General features: G+C 39.8%; 1 pseudogene; it reads right to left on the bottom strand.

The window, feature by feature from the left end:
- LOC112304366 (serine/threonine-protein phosphatase with EF-hands 1-like) overlaps positions 1-7,957 on the bottom strand; it is a 41,428-nt pseudogene extending 33,471 nt beyond the window's left edge.
- Between the last annotated feature and the right edge of the window lie 6,809 nt (positions 7,958-14,766).

The raw sequence follows: 14,766 nt of genomic DNA, 5'->3' as shown, positions 1-14,766 counted from the left end.
GCCTTGATTGCTGTTGATAAGACAATGCAAAGGGTTTACCCAGGCCAGTCAGCTGCAAGGATTGGCTGTGACCACTGATCATTGACTACCAACCTCCCCTTTCCATGGAGGATCAGCTGGGCTTGTAAGTTGGGTGGGATGAAGCCTCAAGGGATCTCCAGGGCAGGGCAAACAGTGTTTGCCAGGTTGATGGAGTCTCAGATATGGCACTGCCTGCCACTCTGTGACTCTGTGGGGAGAGGGCTAAGAAAAGGAACAATGGCTTCTGCCTGCCTTTCTGTCTGGGAGAAATCTGTGCCCCAGCTCATGCCTTGATACCAGACACTTCAGTTCCTCACTGTATGCCACTGGTGCCTTCAAGCTGCTTGCTACCCTGGTGCTAGAGCTCAGAGGGAATGAACCTGAGTAAGTCCATGTGTGAGTTCCTTAAGGAGAACTGCTTGGGACTCCAGAATTTTCTTCCACTGACTCAGCCCCTGCTGTTTTTTTCAACCAGAGGTTATAGGGACTTAATCTTCCTGGCACTGGAACCCTGGCCTGAGGGGCCTGGTGTGGGGCTGGGACTCCTTGCTCCAGAGATATACTTCCCAAATTTTTATCTACCACATGTGGATGTGGGGACCAACCCATCCCTCAACTCTGCCCCTTCTACCAATCTGGATGGATGTGGTTTCTTTAATTTTGTAGTTGTCAGACTTCCATTCAACTTGATTTCTGATGGTTGCGAGTGATGGTGGTTCTGTATTTTAGTTGTAATTTTCATGTGGTTGTGCAAGGAGGTGAGCTGTGTTTACCTGTGCTGTCATCTTGACTGGAAGTCCTTGTGTTCTTTGGGAACTTTTTTTTTTAACAACTGGAGAAACCATGGACCCAGGCCACCTTTCTCAGTGTGGTGCTGTGCTGGCCTAGGGAGGGGCAATGCGTTCAAAGTGAAACCTCTCCTCTTACCCTTCTAATATGGTTCTTCTTGGTCCCTGTGGTCCAGCAGAGGTTTCAGCCTTACCCTCAGCTCAGGGTTCTGGGACTTTTCACAGTGGTGTCTTATCTATGGAGGGTTGCCAGGTGTTTTCGTATGAGGGTGACTGAGGTCAAAAACAGTCTATGTCGCCATCTTGATGATGTCATGAACCTGTATATTTATTGTTTTCCTCTCTGTATGTCTCCAGATTTCATTTTGGGCAATTTTTAAATATCCACCAATTTTCTTTTTAGCTGTGTCTTGTCTATCTTATCCCTCCATTGAGGTTTTAATTTCATTTTTTTTAATATCTATGTCTAGGATTCTATTTGTTTCCAATTCTGTATACTTAATTATTCTCTATGGAGTCTTGTTTGTCTCTATATTTTTAAGCTCTCTTGTTTCTTCAAATCATATTTAATATGGTTATTTTATTTCCAGTGCCTAAGAATTCCATATTCAGATCTTTTTGGGGATCTATTATATATTTCTCACATATATTGCCTTACTTTTTGTGTGTGTTTAGTAACTTTTTTTCTTACTATGGACTCTTCACATTCTTTGGAATTCTCTCTCTGAGCTCTGGGTTGGAGCTGAATTTCTCTAGGTAGTGTTAGCATTGGCTTCTGCCTGTTGATTAGTGGAACTACTAAATTTGGATCACTTTGAATTAAATTCTGTGCTTGGGGATTTTTGTCCTTACAGGTGGTGTGAATTTGGACTACAAGCTCATGTGCAAACTAGTTGTTACTAATTATCAGGGAATCCCACCCCTCCTGCTCCACACGCAGTGCCAAAGTGAAAACAGGCAAGATTTTGCTATCTTCTTTTTGTGTACTGGGGTTCATTTTGCACCTGAGGCTAGTGTTCCAGCTCTGTGTGTAGTTTTTTTTTATTAGTGTACTTATTCGCATAGATCTTAGGGATGATCTCCTAACCATTGACCTCCATGCAGCCATCACAGTAGAAGCTGAGGTCCCTGGGTACAGCAGAAACCTTAGGGTAGAAGCCAGCTTTGGTGCTTGCTCACCTGCACGAGTGCATGCTTTCGCTTCATTCTTGGGCTCTGTGTGTCTGTTACTTTCTTATCTTCTCAGTTTTGCATTGAAAAGCATTTTAAAAATATTTTGTAATTTTATACAACATGTTAGTGTTTCAATTTTGAGGACTGTTAATTTACTCTCATCTACCATGCTGCTGTTTTCATAAATGAAAAATCTGCTAATATTTTATTTCTGCTTTAATATTTTTTTCTGTATTTTTGGCATTCACTTTAGATAATAAGAAACTTCAACTATAAAATAAGACTTTGTAGTGTTTAAATGTTAAATGGGAATATTTGAATCTTACAGAAATAACTTCATGTATAAACAATGATATTTTTCTTAATATAGATGAGTTTCCAGCTCCCCAAGCATTCTTGGTAAACTTGGCATTTCATCGACTTCTAAATATTTATTTATGTGTTGCTGTGTTAACATTACATTTCTTCTTTTCTAATATCGACAAACGATTTTTAATTAAAGATAGAGAGCCATCCATTCTCCATTAGCTCGATCCTTGATGAACTTTTGTTTTCCCCTTATGAGTAAAGTCATACTTACGGCTTTAATGCTAGTGATATTTATTATTTCACCAGGAATATTAACATCACCAGTCCTTTCAAAGAAACTTCATTTAATCAACTGCATTAGCAATCTACTTAATGTAATCATAGGACAATTGAATAAAAAAAAGAAAACCAGTACATATGCCATGTTAAACTATTAGAACCTGTAGGGTCTGGTGGGAAAACACAATTCAGTTATAAAAGTTTTGTTATATACTCTACTTCAGTTCTTTCCTCCTTAGTGGGAGAGAACTGGTATTATGGCATCAGTACGTAAAAATACTCGATGGTTCCCATACTGTGCAAAACTGCATTTACAGCATTTTTATTCATGCCATACTCCAGCATGAATAACTGTGTGCACTTAGAAACATATTGAAGATAGTTTAAGGTAGGGGATTAGAAAGAAAATAACCTGATGAGATTCTTTTTCTCAAGCATTTTTTTTCAGGTTTCACTGAGGTTTATTTGACCTTCACTCCAAAAACATCAGGTTATTTCAAGCTTAGGTTAGCTGAGTTTTTATAGGAGTTTATCTTTCTTAGGTGGCCAAAAGCATTATTCTATTACTGTGCACATCACTATAAAGTGAAGAGCATTTTAAAATTTGCATATCTTACTGCACTGATATATTGAGTTTAGCACAAACTTCTGGGTAAGCATGAGAGGCTGGAGAAGGGATTTCTCCACCTGCCTGTGGTTTCAACCCAAAGCTTCTCAACGTGGGCTTTTGCATCGCCCGAGAAGATATTTTAAATGCCACCCTTACCTTGGAAGGCCAGATGAAATATTTATTTTCAGAATGATCCTTTTGTTCTGCATATAATCTACTCCAGATGCAGCGCCCTAGCTCGGTCAGGTGGTCCCCCTGTGCTCTGTAGCTCCCTGAAGAAGCACGAGTCCCACAGTCCTGATTTCTCTGTGTCTCTCCCACCAGACTGAAAGGTCCTTTTGTGCTCTGGAATGTGTCATACACATAATAGGCATGCAGTAAGTGCCTATGAAATAAATATGTGAATGTTGGAACTTTTTTGGAATGGGCTTCCTATAGTCATCCCTTTGGCTCTTTCTTGCCCTTATCTCAGAATGACTTCTAAAGATAGCTAAATTTAGAGAAATCCTTTCTCAATTCAGCATGGGTTTGCTGGCCAAAAGAGGGTTTCACATTCAGACTAGTGCCTATTTCTTGGAAACTGGCATTTGAATCTATACTCTCAAATGTACTCATATATTTGGCTTTTGAAACATGTAAAACTGAAACCACGTGCCAATTCTCCCCCTGGTGAAAAAGGAGCAGTGCTGTCAGGATACGTTTAAGGCCCTTTACCGTCAGGATTTATGTTTCTTTTATGTGATGAATCGTGATTCTTGCTTTGACTTTTAACTGTCCTTCCAATTCTACACATATTTGTCATGCATGGAACACTGAATGTTCTACGCCGATACATAAAGAGGATAAGAATTAGACGCTTCTAACATGTTTTAGAACTGATGGGCAAGAAAGTGGTTGAAGGTAACGAGGACCAAGGTAGAGATGCTGCCAAGAAAAGTGTGCATGTGTTTGTCATTAATTAGAGCACTAGGGAGGGTCAGGCTGCCCAACCCCACTATGAATACTTTTCCTCCAGGAAGTACAGGGCTAGGAATTATCTAGGTTTGTTCTGTTCATTTGCTCACCTATCCAACAAATATTTATTGAGCCTCTACCATGTGTTAGGGACTTGGAATCAATACCTCTGCGATTGTTTTCTCACTGCTGGGGATGGGCAACCATCTGCAGAGTATCTGGCACATGATAGAAATTCCATAAATATTAGTTGTTACTGTTACCATTACAGTAATATCACAGTATGGGGGTCCATAGACCAACACTGTCCATTATACTGTGATTATATTTCAGAGCTTTGGACACAGGATAACCACATTTCAAGAAGAAAATGTAGGAACTATATTTATTTATTTCAAATTATAGTCATACCTCAGTACTCATCGGCTTCAGAACTTGGCAAACAAGTTCTGAACTCATTGCATTTTGATGGGAAAAAGTCTTTCAGCACTTGGGACTTGTTGCACTTGCTGGAACTTATGTGAGTCACAACACAGTCCTGCAAGAGAAAATGCTTCATCACTCATCATGTTCAGTACTCATCAGCTTCAGCACTCATCACGATTTCCAGAAAAGAGTAATGACGAGTACTGGGGTACCACTGTATTTATTTCAAAGAGAGCCCCTCCACCAGGAAGACTGACAGCCCTCCTTTGCTCAGTCAATGCCTTAAGTTCAGGGAAAGCCCAATAAAATCGGAGGCTCCTTGGGGGCCAGTCCACAGCAGGAAGTGTGGTAAGGATGGTGATGGACAGCATCACCCAGCCCTCATTATTGCTGCTCAGCTGTCCAGGGCCCCTCATCCATTCAATGCAAGTGTGACAGGCACCAGGATATGGCCTGGCTCTCTGCCCTTTCCCTTGCTCCAGGCCGCCTACCCTTACAGTACTTCATCCATGGAGTGTAATATTCTTTACTACTATATTTATGTTCTTACTAGTTTCTTGTTCAGAAGGTGCCTGTACTTAGTTTTTCTGGGAGATCTATTCTTTTACATCCTGACTACAAATTGGAATTCCAAGTATCATGTTGATGCGGGTGATGCTACCTAGGGTCTTAATTTGTGAGCCTCCCACTGTAATAGAAGTATTTTGATTCCATTTTAATTTGAATATCTTAGTTCGGAGATTCTAACTTGCAAATCACACCAGTGCACTAATCTGTGATGTTTCAGGCACACTGGTGTTGGTTTATGAATCAAAGTCACAGGAAAGGTGTGAGACAGATTCCTGCCACCACTTCACGTCTGTAGTACTTCCTGTGTAGTGTTCCCCTGAAATGGGATTTTTCATATTGTCACTGTGAATTTGCAGAATAATGTCACGTTCTGCTTTTCTTTTTCTGTTGGAAATAAACATGAAAACCAATTTTGCAGTGGAGAAGAAATGTTATTAATCAAATGACAACATATTTTTCAGAAGGCTCAAATTAAGCAAAATTCTGTAGGATACATAGCAGCTATAGTGATGTTCTATCCCAAACAGAATGAATTAAAATTATAATCATATTTTTAGCACATTATCAGATATGTCACCTGTAAGGATTCCCTTTCAATGTGCAGTGGTGACATTCAAAAGTAAAATACGTCACTTTAATATGTTTTTATAGTAAGTAAAAAAACCCCGTTTAAAAGAAAACATGCATATAATCTCTCAGCATTTTCCTGCAGGTTTCCAGATTATCGAATTTTCATGTCACCCCCCGCCCCGTCTTTACTTTCAATATTAAATGCCCTGGTTCAATTTAATTCAGTCAGACATCGATTGCACATTTACTACGTGCCAGTTACGTCTTTTGCCCTCTTCCAAGTGCCTATCAAACTTGCTGTCTCAGTCACTTGCATGGCTCTGACTATGGATTTCTGGTTCGTGTGTGTTTGTTCAAGTCTTATCTACTCACCTGTATTTCAAGGGCTTGAAGTTTAGGAAATTATACTACACTGTTCCTTTTGCATTGTCTAATACCTAGGTACACAATAGTCAATAAATATTAGCTGATTGTGTTAAATGAGTTAATCTGTGTAACAGCACTTAACTGGAACATGGAAGTAATGGGACAGGTAAATAAAAAATTTTAAATTAACTGAATAAATTTTAAATAATCCTCAGGTTTGTTTATTTTGGGAAGTAGTTGTTGGACATGCAGAAAGAAACAGTAAATTTTTTGTAAATTATTTAACTTTTGATTCATATAAATCTACATAGTGGTAATTTTACTCAGGTTAGATCTATTTGGAGTCAACTAGACAGGGATGCAATAAGTTGGTAGAAATTTATGGGCCAAGGAAAAGGTATACTGGGATTAATTAGAATGTGATAGGATAAGGCTAATTTGTCCTTGGCTGAGCATGTGTTGCTAAGAATTGCCGATGCTGGAATGAACTAGACAAGGACTGGGCTTCCCTCCTCGTTAAGGGCAGGTGGGTGGGTGGGTGTAAAATCAAGTGCTGGGAGGAAGTTTAGTTCTAGTTACCCCATTCATTCTTGGATTCTATCAAGTAAGTGACTCTCAGCTGATGTCATGGAGATACGGGGGTAAGGAATCTAATGCAGAGGACTAGGACCAGATGCCTGAAAAGACCATAAAATATAGTCTCAGTAAGGAAGGCAGAGCCATACTGGGCTGGGATCGTTTCAGTTGGATCTGCTGGGGAAGTTTGTCATTTCTGCTCACACCAACATCTATTGTGGAAGACCTCTCTTCTTGTTATTTACCACATGTTAATGTGTCCTGAAGCCTGAAGGCGTCGACTGATGGACACCACAGTTCTCCAGACTGAATCAAGCTATCATATTCCGAGTAGCTGGTCACCAGCAAAAACAGAACTGACACAAATTTCAATGTCTAATGAAATCCTTTTCCATTTCCGTGGTGTCAGGAGATGTGGCTATATTGAAGGCTGATATGATTCTCTCTCTCTCTTTCACACACACACAGACACAAATCCAACAAATTTAATTGTTTCGAGCTTCTTTTTTTGTCAGAGCTTTAGCTGCAGTGTGTTTTCCTTTGCAATCAAATGCACTGCTGTTTGGTTTTGTTTTTTAAATCCAAACTAAAATTAAATGTCCCTTTTATAACTTTGACTGGTTACATGCCTCATCAGTTTGTGAGAACACGTGTGCAGTAACACGCACTTTATAAAGCCTTTATGCTTCCACTCTGACTTCAGCAATAAATACGTCACCATTTCTTTGGAAATCCAGATGTTTACCTGTGCTAAAAATTCTATCCTGGTGTAAGCTCCTGGCTTGGGAGTTTTGATTTCTGTGTTGCTTTGTACATGAACCTTTGCTCACTCTGCTTCAGGTCACCACAGGATTCCTGGCCGGCACCTTTTCTTTTACTTCTTTGCATGGATATGGGTGAAACCTGTGTCCAAGTGTGTCCTCTTGACAGACCACAAAACTGACAAAACTAATGAAGATTTAAGAATGGTGGAAGAGAAGTATACTACACAGAATATAACCAAAACCCACTTCTGGGTGAGAATACACTTAGCTCTCATAGGCCTGAACCCGTGATGGTGGGTCCCTGATGGTAGTCTTGAGGCTGGTGACACTTTGTGGAGGCCGGATCCAATTTCCAGGCAAAGGAATTTATTTTGTCCTCTAGTCCAGTGTCCCCAACCTTTTTGGCAGCCAGGACTGGTTTCGTGGGAGACAATTTTCCACAGGCTGAGGTGGGGGATGGTGGTTTTGAGATGATTCAAGCGCATCACATTCAAGCTCACCTCCTGCTGTGCGGCCCAGTTCCTAACAGGCCCAGCCTGGTACTGGTCCATGGCCCGGAGGTTGGGGACTCCTTCTCTAGTCGATGCCTGCCTTCTCAATTTTAATTTTGTGGCTCAGGATCTGTTCTTTCTTAGACATTGGAAGCAGGAATATTTATTCCTTTTAAATAAATCCCATAGCCAAGTGATCTTGACCAATGGCTCCCACTGAGGCAATTATACCAAATTACAGTAGCTCAACATCTGCACATTGAGGGGTTTTCAAGTTAAGAAACATGGCAGATCAGAGGAAGGTGGCTGAATTCCTGTCCAGTTTGAGCCACGCTGAGCCCAGTTTAATCTGCTTTTAAAGCAGTTGAAGGTCTTGCCTGCTTGTCTTTCTGCCATCATGGGGGCATCATGTCCATTTCTATCTAAGCAACTCTCAATGCACCTGCTTTTTCCTAAACCCACCCATTTCCAAGGGAAAAGCAATTGTATTATTTAAATCCATGCACAGAAAAGAAATACTACGCTAAAGGTAAACAATAAAGCCTTAGAAACATAATCCTGGCAAAGACATTCTTATAGTAATCTGTGTTGCCCATGGACATTGCATTTTCTCAAACTAAACATCTGTGTTCATATTATATCACCATGTTCCTGAAGAATGGTGAGAACATTTGATTAACCAAAGGACTCATCTGAGATTATTTTTGCTTAAAAAAAGGTACACTGAATCGCAGAGGTGAACTCAAGTCTTCTCCATTAGAGAGACCAAAATGACTTGCGGCTACTTGACCAGCCATTTTTTTCTCCCTCCTTGCCTCCTTCTCCTCCCTTTTTGTCCACTTTCCCCTCTGAGAACTTTGTCTATGGATTTGTCAGTGGAGACTGAACTATGGGAACTGTTTGCCACAGCAGTTCTTTCTGTCCTCATAATCTTCTTCTTATGGAATATTTTAAACGTACACAATAGTAGAATAGTAAAATGCATCTTCTGTACCCATTGACCAGCATCCACAGTCATCAAATTTTGCTAATATTATGTCATCTATTCCCTCCCCACATCTTTGGTTTTTGATGGCATATTTAAAGCAAATCCATGCTATCCATAAATATGTCAGTTTGTTTATAATATATAAGGGCTTAAAAACACCACTATCCATTAGTAAAGATTTCATATCATCTGATTAAACAATCCTTTTGAAATTTTCATATTTGTCCCCAAAATGTCTTTTTACAAGTTGTTTTGTTTGCGTCCACACATTGCATTAGTTTGCCTCTCTTTCTGAAGTCTCTCTTGATCTCCAACACCCCTTCCCCGCCACTTTTTCATACTGTTTATTTCTTAAAGAAACTGGGACAATGAGTTTTTCTCATTCTGAAGTTGGCTGATTGCATTCTCATGCTGCCATTTAACATCATCCTTAGTTTTCTATGTTTCTTGTGGGCTGTTAACTTGATCTAAAGGCTCAACTAGATTTAGGTTCACTTATTTAGACAAGAATGAGTCAAAGGTGGTGAAGCACAGAATGCCTGTTCCACTTCTCATGGTATTTTAGGGTTGGCCGGTAGGTCCAGGTGCTTTAGTCAGATTAATGTTCACTGGTAGCTTGTCACTTAACCATTCCATCGGTAATTAAGGTCCAGGTCCTTTGTTCCTTAGGCTGTGGGTAAAGTGTGAGTTTTCTAATTCTCTTATTTATTTTGTACTATTATCAGAAATTCTTTTATGTAGAACTTTCCTTCATCATCATTCTGTTTATAAAATCATTTAATAATCTAGGTGGAACATGTTATTCTTTTGTTCTTGGCAGGCTATCTCTCCTAGAGTCATCTCCTCAGCCCGTGAGCCCAGTGGAACCCAGCAGCTGCTTCAGCACACCTCCCCGCTGGCCAGTGGAGACTTCCCACTTGCCACCATATCCATTTTCTGTTCTCTGGCAGTCTACTTTTATAACCAACTGGTGCTCAAAGGGAATCACGGAGCCTTTTGATAAAGAGGCGTTCCCGGCCAAAGCTATGGGGTAGGTCTTATCAAAATCCCCCTCACCTGTGAAGATTGCTGGCATTCCTTCAGTTGTACCAAATTCTTGATCCATGTGTGGCACACTTGGCATTTTTGTGAATCTTCAGGGTGTTACTGGGTTAGACGCGCATGACATGAACGTTGCACAGTTGTTCAATACTGTCTGAAAAGCTCCTGCTCAGGCACACTGGAGCCGAGCCTGTCAGCTCTCTGCTTTGTGACTTCCCTCTGTGGGAGGCTTCCTTGTGCTGTAGACTTACAAAAGTGCCTTGATCTGTAGTTAAAGGGAAAATTCATTGCTCTATCAATGAGCAAATGTGAGTCATAAACTCATATTCCATGTTGGTGCAAGTAAAAAGAACAAAGAATCTGTAGCTTTAAATTCAGCTGCTAATTTCATAAGTTCCTTGAAAAAAAATAAATTATTTTCCTCTTCAGAATGGAGCAATCAACAGGGAGCACTCTCAAAAACTAGTTCTTACCCAAATTCTTCCCCTGCTCAGTAAAAATCCCCCAGCCTATTTCATTACAATTTTAGATATATATTTTTAGTATTTTTATTTCTGCATTTTATTACTTCAAGCCAGGTGAACAACTCCATAACACTTGAACAGAGCAAGGAAGTGTTTGACCCTGAAGGACCCGACCTGGGGGGAGGTCACGAGGGGCATGGCCCCTCAGCAGGCAGGAGTGGTTCCCGGGTTAATGCTGAGAAAACCAGGTAGGTTAATGGAGCCGGTGCCCAGGGCTGCTGGAGCGTGCTCTCCATGACTTTGGCAGTTGTTTGTAACAGCCCTGGGAACCCGACTGTGTGGAGGGCAGGGCGGGGGTGGTGCCCACACAGGGGCAGCCAGCAGAGGGATGGGTGTAAACACACACTCACTCGAGTTCCTTTCTTAGAATTGTCCCTTTAACTGGAAATAAGTTGAGAGAGTGGTCAAAAGATTTGCTAGAGACAAATTTTGCTCTCCTACTCCTAAATCCATTTAATAGAACTTGCTACAGGGTCATATTAAGTTCCCCCTCTGCCTGCTCTAGGGCAGTTTTAAATGGAAGCCCTGAGGTTTTCAGTGCACATAAATACATTACTACCCATATTTTGCCATGTATAATGCACACTTTTTGCCCAAATTTTTGAGGGAAAAGTAAGGATGTGCATTATACATAGATAGTGCCTTAAATACCTTGTATCTGTTCTTGTGCTTTGTAATTATTTGTTACATAAAATTTCTTGTACCATAATATGTTCAAAACTAAATGCTAAAATTCCTTTATAATGCAAAAAACAAGTATCTAAATATAAATAAATAAAACATTGAATTAAAAAATTAAAATGAAAGATTTTTTTCCTGTAAGTTTGGGCCAAAAATGTCAGTATGCATTATACACAGCAAAATATTGTATATTTGAATCAGATTAAAAAAATTCCAAGAGTTTTAATTTCTATATCTGGTTTTATATTTTTCCATAGATTTCTTTAGTTTAACATTTAGTATGGGATTGAGAAGTTTGGGTGGCTCTGCCATTGTTTGACCAATAATTTAGTAATTATATACAGGTCTGTAAGTATCCAGCCATGTAATATGAGAAATAGAGACACTTATTGAAGAAGATAGAAGATACAAGAAAAATTGTACGTAAGACAATGATACCTCGGTTCCCATCAAAATAGGTACCCTGGGACCTCACACAGTTCTCCCAGCATCTCTTCCACTGTTCAAAACACAGTAAAATCCTTTGTTGGAACTGTCATCAGCTGCTCAGTTCTATTTTCCTGAATCTCATCGATGGTCTGAAATCTCTTCCCTTTCAAAGGTGATTTTAGTTCTGGGAAAAGCCAGAAGTCACAGGGCACCAAATCTGGGCTGTAGTGGGCCTGAGTCACCTGAGTGATTTGATGTTCTGCCAAAAAACTATGCACCAGACATGATGCATGAGTGGGAGCATTGTTGAGATGAAGCTGCCAATCACCAGCTGCCCATAGCTGTGGCTGTTTTTGTCATATTGCATCTCTCAACCAATGAAGAACATGGAGGTAGTTACTCCTTATTAGTTGTTTGGCCTGGAGGGTGTACTCATGATGTGTAACACCTTCCCAATCAAAAAACACAGTTAACATGGTCTTGATCTTGCTGCAACTATGCTGAGCCTTCTTTGGGAGTGGAGAACTAGGCAGCTTCTGTTGGGACGACTGGGTCTTTGTTTCAGGATCACAGCTGTAGACCCACAATTCATCTCCGGTTATGACCTTCTCGAGGAAATCTGGTTCATTGGTACCCGTTTGAATCAAGTCATCAGCAACTGCAGCACAATGTTCCTTCTGCTCTGGCAGCAGAAGCTGCAGAATGAATTTTGTCATGGCATGTTTCATGCCAAGATCTTGCATCAGAATCTTGGACACAGTAGTTTCTGGCATCCCCCGATCAGCTTCTAGTTCTCGCACTGTCAGTCACTGATCTTTGTTGATTGCAGCCTGTACGTGTTCAGCCTTCTCAGGTGTTCTGCTTGTTGGAGGACTTCCAGAACGTGGATCACTTTCAACAGATTCTCGACTACCTTTGAAGCATTTGTGCCACGCTTACATTTGCGCTGCTCTCATTGCATTGTTCCTGAGAGCCTCCTGAATCATCCAAATGGTTTCTGCGGGGGAATGTTCAAGCTTAACACAAATTTAATGCAGATTTGTTGCTCTACTGGCTCAATCATTTTGAATGCAATGGCCACACGGTACACATGCTCACTCAACAGTGTCTACCGCCCCCACTGACTAGTACAGTGAAGTCATCATTGGTCATGCATGCGCATTCCAGTTCACTGTCCTTGGCTGCCAGGTTACATCCATGTCGTGCAAACTGTTCTCATTATATTAACCATTGCTGGACTTTTTCCACACAGATCTCAACCACCTTTGAGCAAGGCAAATATCTTTTTCCCAGTTGCTTTTTTTTCAGAGTCTCCTCATTTGTGACAGTAGAAAAATGTATGAAAAATGAATGTGATAGGAAATGGCTTTAGCTCTCTGATATGCTAACATTCTAGACTGCTTGGGATTTATTGAAGCAGGATCAATGGCAAAAAGTGCCCAGTGCTGCCAATATGCATATATCCAAGGGGCTAACGCCCTATAAATCTATGATATAAATAGCTGCTTGGTGGTGTATTTTCAACTATTTATTAACTGGTAGATAAATCTCTTTGTTGCTATGGCAACATGAGGGTGGGAAAATGAGAGGTAGTAGCAGATAGTTATAAAGTATAAAAGTTTTTTTACTTCTTCCTACATTAAAAATTTTGTTTTCTGGCTCTATTGGCATTAGGGTATTTTTGAAAATTGTATTCTTTAAAAATTCTTGATGTTATCTATGGCATCTAAGTAGCTCTACAGAATTCCCCTAAAGACCACAAGTTCTGTTAAGACAGGTTACGTAATTCTATTTGCCATTTTTTATTGTTTTTTGGAGGATGTGTGGGGAGATTTAGATTCATGCAGTTGCCATTACTCCAGTTACCCAATCTTTTAATCCTTTTGTAAATATTTTGTTCGTTTCTTTTTTCCTGTATGGAGTTCTGTCAAGTTCTTAATGGTCTGGGGCATGCCTACTCTAGTACTGCAATGGTGAATACCGCTTGTTGATAATATTGCAACTGGCTGATCTTCACTGCTAAAAGGCCATTACAGTGTAAGGTGAATTCTTATTAAGGATACTGTACTTCCATATGACATTCAAACAATTTATAAATCATATGTTATCTAACCAGTGATGATAATAGAAGAAAAAACCTGTTAACAAAAATACAAAATAATAACCCCAAAATCTTATATGCAAAAGGAGCTACTTTCTTTTGTCTAAGGCATATTCATATTTGTAAGGACTCATTGTATATTTATTTTATTCTTTGGGTCATAGTCTCATAATTTTTTTATTTTGTTGTTCAGATAATTCCAGCTCTGACCACTGGGAGTTCTAGTAGACTTCTATGGGCGTTTTGTTTTAGGGATTTTGTTTATTTTTAGAGAGAGGGGAAAAGAGGGAGGGAGGCTTTAATGTGTGAGGGAGGCATCAGTCTGTTGTCTCGCACGTGCCCAATGGGGGACCTGGCTTGCAGCCCAGACATGTGCCCTGACTGGGAGATGAACCTGTGACCTTTTGGTTTGTGGGATGATGCCCAGCCCACTGCGCCACACCAGTCGGGGCTCCTATAGCCTTTCAGCATGTCTCCGTCCTTTTGGTTTCTGAGCACTTCTTTGCTTTTTGCCTTGTCTTGTATTTTCCCAGCCCTAGCTGCCCTAGCCCTACAATCGATTATTTCTCCAGAGCCCTTGTTCCTTTTATTGATGAACGATATTTACAAACCAGGATCTTGACATCGTCACTCTGTGGTTTGTACTATTTTGTAAATTTTCTGTAAGTCTGAAATCATTTCAAAATAAAAAGTAAGAAAAAAAAAAGAGTTAAAAGTTGTAAGCTACCTATTTGTTTTTCTTGTGTTCTACCTTAGTTAAACTATTGTAAGTTACCAAATGTTACATTTTAAAATTTATACATATTTATTTTTTAAAATAAAGTTATATTTATATTTTACTTAGAATCTGGAAATTATTAATAAAATTATACCATAATCTCAGTTAAAAGAAGAAAAAGACCACAAATTCTTCTAGAAGAGCTCACTTTGGAAGCCACTGAGACTTGACATCTCACAAGACAGTTTGGGATAAAAAAATTTTTCCTTGAAAATTGTCCTTTGATTAAAAACAGAGAAATGGGTTTTCTGGAGCAGAGTCTTACTACCTAATTCGATTTTCCTAAATACACTAGCGTTAGGAGTATAATACATAATAAGAGTGTTC

Source organism: Desmodus rotundus, chromosome 1 (assembly GCF_022682495.2).
Source record: "Desmodus rotundus isolate HL8 chromosome 1, HLdesRot8A.1, whole genome shotgun sequence".
Lineage (NCBI taxonomy): Eukaryota > Metazoa > Chordata > Mammalia > Chiroptera > Phyllostomidae > Desmodus > Desmodus rotundus.
The sequence above is the reverse complement of the archived record's forward strand: the minus strand, read 5'-3'. Positions and strand labels throughout refer to the sequence as shown.